At 41.6% G+C, this 12,739-nt stretch overlaps 1 protein-coding gene across 3 annotated transcripts in view; it reads right to left on the reverse strand.

The window, feature by feature from the left end:
- Positions 1 to 12,739, reverse strand: part of hand2 (heart and neural crest derivatives expressed 2) — a 38,501-nt gene that overhangs the window by 6,186 nt on the left and 19,576 nt on the right. For all 3 annotated transcript variants that reach the window (XR_007956651.1, XR_007956649.1, XR_007956650.1), the window contains one exon: positions 8,333 to 8,430. The gene's annotated coding sequence lies outside the window, so the exon portion shown is untranslated. The remainder of the gene's footprint in view (positions 1 to 8,332; positions 8,431 to 12,739) is intronic.

Consider the following 12,739-nt stretch of genomic DNA (forward strand, 5'->3'; position numbering starts at 1 on the left):
CCTGAGATAAGAGGTACTCCTTAGCTAACAATAGTCCAATCAAGAAACCTATTAGATACCTGTGGCAAAACCAACCAATGAGATAACACGTATTGACCTGATGGACGAACCAATAAGCTAAGAAGCAACCATTCCTTGTACAGCCACTTGAGGTGTATTAAACACTATACATATTAAAAAACTACTTAAAACAGTCGAATCCAACACCAGCTTGCTGGTGACTCTAGCAGGTGATAAGACACACCAGCATTTAACCATCAGCACATTTCCAACTTCCATGTTACAGACCACTGCACATCAGCGGGTGGATGGTAGCAGTTTTTCATGGAACCTCTGAGTGAGATCCAGACCAATACTTCAGGTCAATGACCTTTCATCACTTTCATGTTAGTGAAACTTTGTTTCAGGTTTCATCCAGGACTGGGGAAAATGTATTCTGCTTCCTGAAAATAGATCCCTGTACCTACTGCGAGGAAACGGATCTATCAGAATTTACCTCTCACCTCCATTAGGACAAAAACCAGGGCAAACCTGAAATAAAAATGGGAAGAACTTCACCAAGAATGAACACCAAAAACTGCCCTCACAAGGTGGAGTAGTGCAGTCAGAAGAGACTGCAGATGCTGGAATCTGGAGTTCCTCCAGCAAATTGTTTGCTGCTGCAGTCAAGGTGTTATTGGGCTTATAACACAGAACAAACATGTTCAAATGATGGTTTGAGAAATGATAAAGGAGATAAAAAACATGGTATCAGCATTGGATTGTTGTAAAGAAAGCCAGCCAGTCCACTAATGTTCTTTGTGGTTAGAAATCTTCTGCTCAGTTTGGCTTATATGTGACTCCAGTCCTATGCGTTTGTGGTGGTTCTTATGCTCTCGTAATGACCATTCTCGCTTGTTCTCTGAGCACAACAACAAGCAAGGGTGTCCCATTTACTGCAGCTGGAGGCCAGTAATAAATTACTCGGCTAGTAATCCAGAAGTACTTGATTAGTAATTTGGAGATCCAAATTCAAATCCTGCTATGGAATTTAAATTTAGCGAACAGTATGGAATTTTGGAATCACTAGTCTTGGTAATGATGACTACTAAAATAATCAGACTTAATAACTAATCTTGGTAATGACCACTAAAACACATGTGCTGTAAAAACACGTCTCTTTCATTGATCTTTCAGGAGAAGAAATCTGCTGTCCTTAGCCAGTATGGCTTGTATGTGACTCCAGGCTCACCCTAGTCACGTGTACATCGAAACACACAGTGAAATGCATCTTTGCGTAGAATGTGCTGGGGGCAGCCCGCAAGTGTCGCCACACTTCCAGCACCAACATAGCATGCCCACAACTTTCTAACTCGTACGTCTTTGTAATGTAGGAGGAAACCGAAGCACCCGGAGGAAACTACCCCTGGTGGTTGGCTCTTTAAATTCCCTCTGAAAAGGCCTAGCAAGTCACCCTGTTGTAACTACCATCTCACGAAAGGCAAGCTGGTGCCAGATCAGGTCCATGGGGAGCTGGCACAGAGAGGAGATGAGACCTGCGGCGGATCCGCGATGATTATATTGAAAAGCGGGGCAGGTTTGAGAGGCCGAGTGGGTACTCCTGCTCCTTTTATATTCTTATGACTGGAGGACAACAAATGTGCTATCTTTGTTCAAAGACAGCAGAGATAGCCAGGTAATAACAGATCAGTGAGTCTAAACTCTGTGGTAGGGAAATTCTGAGGGACAGAGTTTGGAAGAGCAGTGACTAATCAAGGATAGCCAACATGGCTTTGTTAAGGAAGATCCTATGTGACTAATTTGATTGAGTTTTTCAAGGAGGTGATTAAAACTTTACTTTATATATAAATAAAGCACGAATAAGGCCCTTCCTGCCCAACAATTCTGTGCCGCCCATTTAAACCCATGTTAACCTACCCGTACGTCTTTGGAATGTGGGAGGAAACCAGAGCACCTGGAGGAAATGCACGCAGACACGGGGAGAACGTACAAACTCCTTACAGACAGCGGCTGGAATTGACCCCCAATCGCTGGTGCTGTGATAGCGTCACGCTAACTGCTACGCTACTGTGCCACCCAAGCGTAAAAACGATTAAATGCCCAAACGATTAAACGTATTGATGAGCGTGAGGTGGTTGATGTAGTCTACACGGACTTCAGTACAGCCTTTGACGAGGACCCACATGAAAGACTGGTCAAAAGGTTAGAGTCCAAGGGATCCAGGGCAATTTGGCAAATTGGATCTGAAGTTGGCTTTGTGATAGGTCAGGAAAACCGGAAGCTTGTGATCAATGGTGTACACAGGGAATGGTGCTGGGATCCTTCCTCTTTGTTATGTATGTTAATGATCTGGATGTGAATGTAGGAGGTATGACATTAAGTTCAGAGATGACACTATGGTCATGCTTTTTGATGGTGAGAAGGGTCCTTTTTGGCTACAAAATGATATTGATGAGTTGGTAAGATGGTCAGAACAATGGTAGATGAAATTTAATCCTGAAAAATATGAGGTGATGCATTTTAGGATAATTAATAAGGCTAGGACGTACACAATTATAGTAAGACCCTAGGAAGTACGAAGGACCTTGGTGTGACTGTCCAAGGAGCCCTGAAAGTAGTAGCATGGCTGGTTAAGAAGGCATACTGGATATTTGCCTTCATTAGCCAGGGCATAGAACATAAGGAAATTATGATATGACTATTTAAAACATATGTTAGGCTACAGCTGAAGTACTGTGTGCAGTTCTGGTTGTTATGTGATGGGAAGGATGTGACCACTGGAGAAGGTCGAGGGAGATGGATTATTTTGGTTATGAGGAGATATTAGATAGGTTGGGGTTAATTTCCTCAGAGCAGAGGGGGCTGAGGGGAGATCTAATTAAGATATACAAAATTATGAGGGGAATAGTTGAGTAAATACTGAGAAAGTTTTCATTTCAGCAGAGGAGTTGATAACCAGAGAGTAAGGAAAGGGTTAGGAGAGTTAGAGAGGATTTGAGGGAGAATTCTTGCATCCAGAGAATGGTTGAAATCTGGAACATACTGCCCAAGGGGATGGTGGAAGCAGGCACTCTTTCAACACTTAATAAGTATTAGAGGAACACTTGAAATGAAGGCTACAGGCCGAATGCAGAAAAATGGGATTAGCATCGATCGGTACTTGATGGCCAGTCTAGAGATGTGGGCTGAAGGGCCTGTTTCTCTGCTGTCTCACTCTGTGACACCATGACTTGAAATAGGGATGGAAAATAAATGCTGACCTTGCCTGTTTCGCCAAGTTCCTGGAAAATGAATGAATAAAAAAATTATACAAATATATTTATATTAAGACCATTGCATACTTTAGGATTCAATGCCATTAAGGTTTACAGCTTTATAGCAATAAGTAACAAACAGAAACATTGTAATTAACAGCATAACTTCAAGAGAAAGTTCTGACTTTCCATCAAATTGGGTTCACAAAAGACTCAATGGTAGCAATGGACTTGGACTTACAGACTCCCAGTTTATACTTTGTACTCTTGAACATAGAAGATAAAGGGATTAAGGGAAAATCTTATGTAAATTAAATAGGGCAGGCACAATAGTGTAGCAGTTAGCATATCGCTACTACAGCGCCAGCGACCCGGGTTCAATTCCGGCTACTGTAGGTAAGGAGTTTGTATGTTCTCCCTGTGTCTGCGTGCGTCTCCTCCGGGTGCTCCGGTTTCCTTCCACATTCCAAAGACGTACGGGTTAGGAAGTTGTGGGCATGCTATGTTGGCGCCGGAAGCGTGGCGACACTTATGGGCTGTCCCCAGAACACCCTACGCAAAAGATGCAGTTCACTGTGTGTTTCACATGTGACTAATAAATATATCTGATCTTATCTTAAAGGCTTTGATAGTTATGTTAATTAATGATTCAATCTAAGTTATTCATAATTTTATGGATGCATCATCATTCTCTGCTATTAAGAGAAAAACCATAAGGTTTATAATCTTTAGCAAGAAATGTAACCCCTCCATTTTGGTACTATCCTTGTAAATTACTTTTCCCTAGTGCTGTTGTGTCCTTCAGATAGCAGAGGGTTTAGAATCTAGTCTGTACTCTGAGTGCAATGTAACCAAGGTTCTGTTGAGTTGTTAACATTTTAATTGCTGTGCTCGCCCACAATGGTTTAAATGATTGTTTCACCTGCATTCCTAGTTTGCTTTGCTCACCTACTTAGTCATTTAAAAAAAAATCTAGTATGTATTTTTCTTACAAAAGTGCATCAGAGCACGTTTATCCAAGAGAAAGCTTGTTATTTAACTGTGCAGTCTGCCATGTTTGTATTGTCCTGTATTCATTTCTGTAACAGTGGCAGATCTTGGCCTCAAGGTGCAGCTCGGCCATGATTTAATTGAATGGTCGAATAGGTAGTAGGGCTGAATGGCCTACTTCTGTTCTTATGTTAGTAAATTTGTATGGTTTGATTATATGTGACTGGAAGTAGGATTTTGATTGGATTAAATGTATAGTCAATTTATCTATGTTGAGCTCCGTTAGATGTTCCTATAGCAGTGGTGGGGTGTTGGATTGATAGAATACTCATTCTGATAAAGCTGTTAAACTGACTGATGCAGGTAAGGTATACCTTTTTATTCTTTTGCTGCTTTAGGAATATTAATATGTATAAATGTACAAGCTTTTTGTGGGGCTGCTATCATTTGTGATAATCTATATTTCCATTATAAACACATTTGTAATTCTGGAAGTAATCTGACAAGAAGCTGTACATGTTGCAGTTTGGTTGGGCTGCCTCCTAAATTCTGTTCTTATTTTCATTCTTCATTCCCTTCTACCTACATTTCTTTTCCAATGTTTATAGCCACATTAGTTAGTATTCATATTTTTATTTGTAAATTTGTAAATTATTATATTTGTAAATATTTTGTATTTTACCTCATTTCTGACAGGGCATTTTTTATCCCAAAGATCCTCTGTGCAAAGAAAACCCCATACCTTCTCCCTCTGGAGAAAATTTTGAGTTTATGCCTTCTATTTGTGGACTGATCTGTCAACTGAGGTGTTTTCTCTTTTGGTTCCTTACCAAGACCTCCAAAATATAGTAGACCTCCATTCTGAGATCTCTTCTTTGTCCCAGTGAAATGTGTCTCTGTCTCCCTGTCACAGCTAAAACTTCTCAGTTATTTTATTATCTTAAACAAAAGCAAAACAATCCTGGAGGTTCATAGGAAATAGGGCCATGAGCTCACAGAGGAGGATTCATTAGAGCATCTGAAGAGTTGCCCTGAGATCCTACTGTTTTGTTTCCATTGTTTCACTTGCCTGTGAAGATGAAGGGAACATAGAATTTAGAACAGTACAGTACAGCACAGGAACAGGCCCTTTGGCTCACGATGTGCCGGACTAATTAAACTAGTAATTAAGTGACTAACTAAACTAATTCATTCTGCCTACACAATGTCCACATCCCTCCATTCTCTGCACATTCATGTCCCTATCTAAGAGACTCTTGAACACCTCTATTCTATTTGGCTCCACTACCATCCCTGCCAGCCCGTTCCAGGCACCCACCACTCTGAGTAAAAAAACTTACCCTGTCCTCCAGTATTAGATATTTCGACTCTGGGAAAAAGATACTGGCTGTCTACTCTGTCTATGGCTCTCATAATCCTATAAACCTCTATCAGATTTCCCCTCAGCCTGTGCCACTCCAGAGAAAACAACTCTAGTTTGTCCAACCTCTCCTTATAGCTCATGCCCTCTAATCTAGGCAGCATCCTGGTGAACCTCTTCTGCAGCCTCTCCAAAGCCTCCACACCCTTCATGTAATAGGGTGACCAGAACTGAATGCAATACTCCAGACGTGGCCTATTGGGAATGTGGGAAGATAGTTCCAGATACTTATAACTTGGTGAACAGAACATGTCCAGATTTGGCACCTATTATGCTCTCTCAGCTCCACTATAGGCACCCATAGCTTCAACTGGGCTTTTCATCTATCTCTTCCTCCTCCTTAAAACCTACCTCTGAGAACGTTTTCGGTCCTGATGGGCAGCACAGTGGCTTAACAATTGGTGCTGCTGCCAAACTGCTCCTGCATTCTGGGTTCGATCCTGACCTCTGGGTCATTCTGTGTGGAGTTTACACATTCTCCCTTCTACCTCATGGGTTTCCCCTTGGCACTCCATTTCCCTCCCATATTTCAAAGACTCACTGGTTGGTTGGTAGTTTAATTGGTGTCAGTGAGTGGTAGGAGTATCGGGGGGAGAGGATAGACATGTCAGAGAAAAGAGGTTACAGGGAATGGGACTGATGGGAGCTACATGGACTTGATGGGCCACGCCACCAGATTCAGGAACAGCTATAAACATCAGGTTCTTTAACTGACCTGTACAACCCTAACCCTACCTCAGGAATGGAACACTACAGACCACATCTTGCATTACCATGGACCTGTGGCTGATTGTGTCCTTGTTTTTTTTTGCACTAAGGTCAGGTACGGTAGTGTAGCGGTTAGCGTAACGCTATTACAGTGTCAGTGACCCGGGTTCAATTCTGGCTACTGTCTGTAAGGAGTTTGTATGTCCTCCCCATGTCTGTGTGGGTTTCCTCTGGGTGCTCTGGTTTCCTCCCACATTCCAAAGACGTACGGGTTAGGAAGTTGTGGGCGTGCTGTGTTGGCGCCAGAAGCGTGGCGACACTTCTGGGCTGTCCCCAGAACACTCTACGCAAAAGATGCATATCTTTTGCACATTTTTTTGACTGTCTGGTATAATTTTATGTATAGTTTATGTATAATTTACATTCTATGTGTGTCTGTACCTACGTGTCTGTGATGCTGCTGCAAGCAAGTTTTTCATTGTACCTGTACTGCACCGTACTTGTACACATGACAATAAACTCAGCGACTTGAAACAGCCTCCTATGTCATCAGTATGTGAGAATATCTGACATTTTTTTTGTCTGGTAACGCTCCTGTGAAGACTCTGGAAGCACCACACACAGTAACTATAGCAGCTGCTGTCATTGATTAGCTAAGCCCTCTTGTTGATGTGAGTGTTCTCCTGTTAGGGGAAAAATATTTTATTTAATCATCAGTTTTTGTGTTTTTATCCCAGTGGTCAAATCTCAGTCAGTTTATCCAGCTGACCTATACAGAACAGGACAGTCTAACATTGCATACTTGCTCAATTGAGGTAGTTGAATTGAGGTGCCAACCAACCTCAATTCAACTACCTCATCATAGATCTCACACTAATCCAGTACTGCTGCACTGTATATGCACTGTGCATATGTTTTCGATCTGTGGAATAAATGCATTGTGTGTATGTGTATTTGACACATACATATGTACTGTATAGTCAAATACACATCTGTATAGATTTGACTCGGATGTGGGTAGGTTTGCATGTTTGCATGTGAATTGGTATGCAAATGTGAGTATGCATGTGTGTTTGTGTATGCATGTATATATGTGGGCAGGTGCACCTGTGTGTGTGCACACAGAGTCAGAATGTGCATGTCCACGATATTCTCCCTACTGTGATACCACTGTCAATATTCGGGAATTAGAAAGCTCTAAAAAGGTTTACAATGGAGACACAAGAGACTGCAGATGCTGGAATCTGGAGCAACAAACAATCTGCTGGAGGGTCTCAGTGAGTCGAGCAACATCTGTGAGGGGGAAAGGAATTGTTAATGTTTCGGGTTGAAACCCTGCATTGGGACCGGAAATGTCGACAATTCCTTGCTCCCCCACCCCCCACAGATGCCTCTCGACCCTCGACCCACTGAGTTCCTCCAGTGGATTGTTCATTGCCCCACGATGGTCTTCTGTCTGAACCAACTGAGGGAGTCCAACTACCCAAGGGACTGGAGTCCAGGAAGGAAGTCAGTTCTTTCAGGAAGGGCAAAGAGGAGGAGATTTACCAGGATGCTGCCTGGATTGGAGAGCATGTCTTATGAGGACAGGTTGAGTGAGCTCGGGCTTTTCTCTTTGGAGAGAAGGAGGATGAGAGGGGACTTGATAGAGGTGTACAAGATGATGAGGCATAGATCGAGTGGACAGTCAGAGACTTTTTCCCAGGGTGACAATGGTTAACATGAGGGGACATAATTTTAAGGTGAATGGAGGAAGGGGGATGTCAGGGATAAACATATGAATGATAGAAAAATAGGGGGCTATGTGGGAGGGAAGGGTTAGATAGATCTTAGAGCAGGATAAAATGTCTGCACAACATTGTGGGCCGAAGGGCCTGTTCTAAGAGAAAGGGGAACTGGATAGAAAAAAACATATGCAGAAAAATCAGTTTGTCCTTGACTATATCTGTGTGAGGCCCACCTGATAGGAGCATCGCTTCACCTTATCCAGCACCTACACCTGGACCCAGTATCACTGCAGGGGTTCAACTTCCGGCTTTGTTCTCTCCTCTGTGTCCGCTGCCGAGAGAAAATGTGCAAAGTAACCACCCCTCTATCAGTGAGCCACAGAAACCAAAATGAACCAACTTCGCCGAGTGTATAGGCAATTCTTGGACCGTTTGCACTACAATTCACACCTAACAATTCTCCACACTCCAAAAAGATTTGTAAGATTTCTTTCCTGCTTCGAAGACTTAATTTAGTTCCTTGGTGAGAGTGGGGTGTTTCACACGGATATTTACGGCAATTTACAAGAATCGTTGGTATAGAAAGAGCGAGCCTTGGATAGACTTGATGGAGATATCCTGCGAGATTTACGTTGTCCTGATGCAGAAAACTCCGCGCTGCCTTAAAGACTGTGGTGACGTCGGTACTTTTGCCGTTCAGTGCTTGTGCTGGGGCTAAGTTCGCCGAGAAATGCAATCGTCTCTTCAGACGTATTGTGTTCTCTTAACGTCGCCTTCGGGGTATTTTGATTTGCGCAAATTGCAGTGGAAATCTTTCAACGGGAGGAAAGGTGCAGTGGAAAGAATGAGATGTGAGCCCTTGAACCAGTTGAGGTTGGGATCCGGAGTCGGGCGGCCTCACACCCTAGAGATCAATCATTGCATTTCACCAGTCTGAATCATTGAGTCCGACAGCACAGAACCAGACCCTTCGGCCCACCGAGTCTCTGCCTTCTCCCCACTTTTCCCATGAACTGTTCCCAGGTTCTGCCACTCACCTGCACACTAGAGACACTTTACAAAGACCAGCTGCACACCGATTTCTCACATTCCAATCAGATCTATAACTTTTTTTTTGCTGTGGAGACTTCGCGGAATTTTACACGGATATTTACAGTAATTTACATCAATGCTGAGTATAGACTGTGCGAGTTGATGGACATTTCCTGCCAAATCTATGTTGAGATATTGCAGAAATTCACTTTGTGGTCGTTTCTTTCAGATCAAGAGGGTTGGAGGGCGCCGTAACTGGATTCCATCCTTGAGTGAACAATCCCCACAAGTCTGACGGGGTTTCCACCAGACCAGTTGGGCCAATTCTTCACAATAGCCTTTCCAATGTCACCATTTTTCTGGGCACCCGTCAACCAAAGTTAGAGTAGGAGCATGAGGGTGAACCACGGAAATTTTCTCTCGAGGAATGTGGTAGAAGCTGTGGTCCATGACAAAAATACAGTCAATGACAATTTATTGGGGAACGATTGATCATTGGTGTAATCTTGGGGGGGGGGGGCGCAAATAGACTGGTTTCTGTTCCCTGAAACCTTTGCCATGTTGTTCGAATCACAAGGCATGATTCTAACCGCGCTGAGTTTGCTAATAACATATTTTCCCCATATAATTAACTGCCTGATAATTTTCGCTGTGTTTTGTCGCATTGCAGTTTCCTAATGATATATTAGTTGGATTTTTTTTACAACGAAGCTGGTTAAAGAAGAGTCGCATCTCAGTTGTTAACGGAAAACTTTTGCCGAAACGTCAGTAGGACTTTCTGTGGACAATAATCCTCGCCTTCACAAAGCACTAAAATCGGATAGACCCAGACTATGGGATATGCATTTTTTTAAAAAAAATGAACGAATTGAGACTTCTGAACAATTGTATTAAAATTGTGAATTGACTGCAAAATTTCCTTAAAACATTACATTTTATGACATACTAGTTTACAGTGATAGAACTGATTTTTATAGCAACAACCTTCTAACAAAATTCCCTACATTGCAACACTGACTAACCGTCACACGTACTGAAGTAAATGCAGAACAGGAGTCGTTTAAGAAATGCAAATGAAATTTTAAAATTCCTAAACTTTCTTATGTTTTTCCCCATAATCTTTAATTCTCCAATGGGCTACTAGATAGAAATATATCGTCGGTGCGATGCGCTGATTAAATCAGAAATTGGTTGTTTTTATATATTCTAATATCCGGAACGCCAAATGAGCCATAATTAAGAGACATATACAAACAAAATATAGCTTAGTGAGCTCGATTTCGCATCAATAAAATAATATAGATCTTGCCTAATAAAGATGAAACATGTTAGCTTCACATTTGAAAGATGCAAAAGATTCGTTGAGTTTAAATCTCACAGCTCTACTAATAAAACGGTGTGCAGAGATTCCAAATCACCTTGCAGTGAACTGCTTAATGCGTCCACTAATTAAATTAATACACCCACTCATTACACAGAATCACTGCATTAGAAGCAGGCAGGGAAATGTTGGCCGCCGGCACACCAACATTGTGACTGCGGCAGAGAAGCGTTTAGCGGCAGAGAGAGAGAGAAAACCAATGGTCCAGCCCGCTTATAGAAGTCGATTTTACTGTTTGTTTTTTGATTTGCGAATCCAATATACGTCGCTTTTTAAGAAATGGAAATTGTGAGATCCAGACCTGGCGTCGGATGCAATTACACCAAATATAAAATACTGTCGACAGATTTGGAGTAATTTCGATACTTAGTATTATTTGTGCGTGAGTTCATACGTCTCTCATAATAAGTAAATTCTACACTTTTTGCATAAAATCTATTTTTTTTGCAAATGCGAGAATTTACATGAATGCAAAAGCAAAACTGAGAGAAAGATACCAAATACGACTGTCCATTAATGTGTCCATATTCAAGGACATACTATAGATCTTGGAAATCTTGAAGACAGTTCTTTTGTAGCACATTTCATTCAGAATTCTCAAAGAAACGAAAAAGCAGTAAACCAGTTACGAATGAACGTCTCACATGGGCCATCCAATTCAGCTCATTAGGTATACTAGTTATTCTGATCTATTTTATCTTATAAGTACAGCGACGGGGGGTGGGGGTTATACAGTTGCAGTGCATAATTGGGAAATAAGTAACAAATTTAAGGGCAGGACAAAAGGAACATGGTTAATGATCTAACATTAAGGCATTCCCTTAAGATGAAATGTTAAACGCGTTTCAACTACCTGAAATTTGATTAATGTTGTAAGCAAGGCTCCAGGTCTCCATTTTATTTGTTGCAAGCATTCCCCGTTCTGACAACCAAAGATTGTGTTGAAAAGTGAACCGTAATTCTAGCAGGCCCCGTCGGAAAATTCACTCATTGTTTGGCTCATGCAGATTAATTTAAGTTTGCAACTGAATTGAAGACCAATACTGTTCAATGACTTCGTCAGCCAACCACTCAATTCGTCATGTTCAGGAGTGGGACCAGTTAAGTCAGTGATAAGGAGAATGGACCCTTAATAAACATTAAATAGTCGCGTAGTTAATTTTCTTTTTAACTTTATATTACGCGGAATCCCAGGCAGTTGACCCCACTTACGCTGCCGGTGGTATTTTATTGCAGCTTTGGGTAATAAAGGCTACCGCTGTCCAATAGGTGGCGGTGTTGTGCGCCCTCCAGTCTCTCCCCTTCCACACTCGGTCTTCACTCAAGATCTGCATCTGATTCTTTCATCCAATTCATTGGCTACTTTGAAAACTGTTGCCTTGTGTCGATTTTCTAAAACTCAGCCAAGTTCATTCCGCATCTTTTATGCCCCCTTTTTTAGTTCAATTGCAACAAACTTCCACTTATATCCCTTTAAGAACCATCATATTTCCCTGTGGGATATTTATTCATTAGCAGAATTTTAACAACACCCAGTTTACCATTTTTTAAAAAATGTCTCTCGTTTAATTTGCCTGGCCAATAGCGGGATGTTTAAAGGTACTTACGAACAAACTTAGATCAGTTTTACAGTCGACATGGAGCTTGTATGAGCGTACAGTATTTCACGCCAGTTTCCTGATTTTTTTTAATAGAATTAAATAAGCAAAGGTAAATATTAAACACAAAATAGGGGATATGACACTCCTGTTTACCCAGGTCCCTATCAAATGCACAGACGTCTCAGGCTCCGTTCACACAATTAATGGGAGTTTTCGCTCAAAGTGCCAGAGGCTTGTTTCTGTGTGTATTTTGAATTATTCAGTGTTGTCTTTCACTACTTTCTGACGGCTGATGTAGATGATGGCAGCAAACTGCTCAAAATTCAACGGTATACATATGAGGGATGTTGTAAATTAAAATAAAGGGGAACTTTATAACTTGACGCACTACCTGAAATATTTTCCAATCATATTGCCTGTATAACTGTTAGTGCGTTTCATTCACACGGGTAGTTCCTCTGAGACATAACTGAGCGTTTGGGATACATCTAATCAAACCACGAATATTATTTTCCCCAACGTATTGAGTGTTTAACATGAAGTTAAATAGACACCAGTAATCTATAGTAAAAGATAACACCTTTTCAAATCAGACACGTTTATATCTATGGCTGAGATCCTGTTTC

This window comes from Pristis pectinata, chromosome 7 (assembly GCF_009764475.1).
Source record: "Pristis pectinata isolate sPriPec2 chromosome 7, sPriPec2.1.pri, whole genome shotgun sequence".
Lineage (NCBI taxonomy): Eukaryota > Metazoa > Chordata > Chondrichthyes > Rhinopristiformes > Pristidae > Pristis > Pristis pectinata.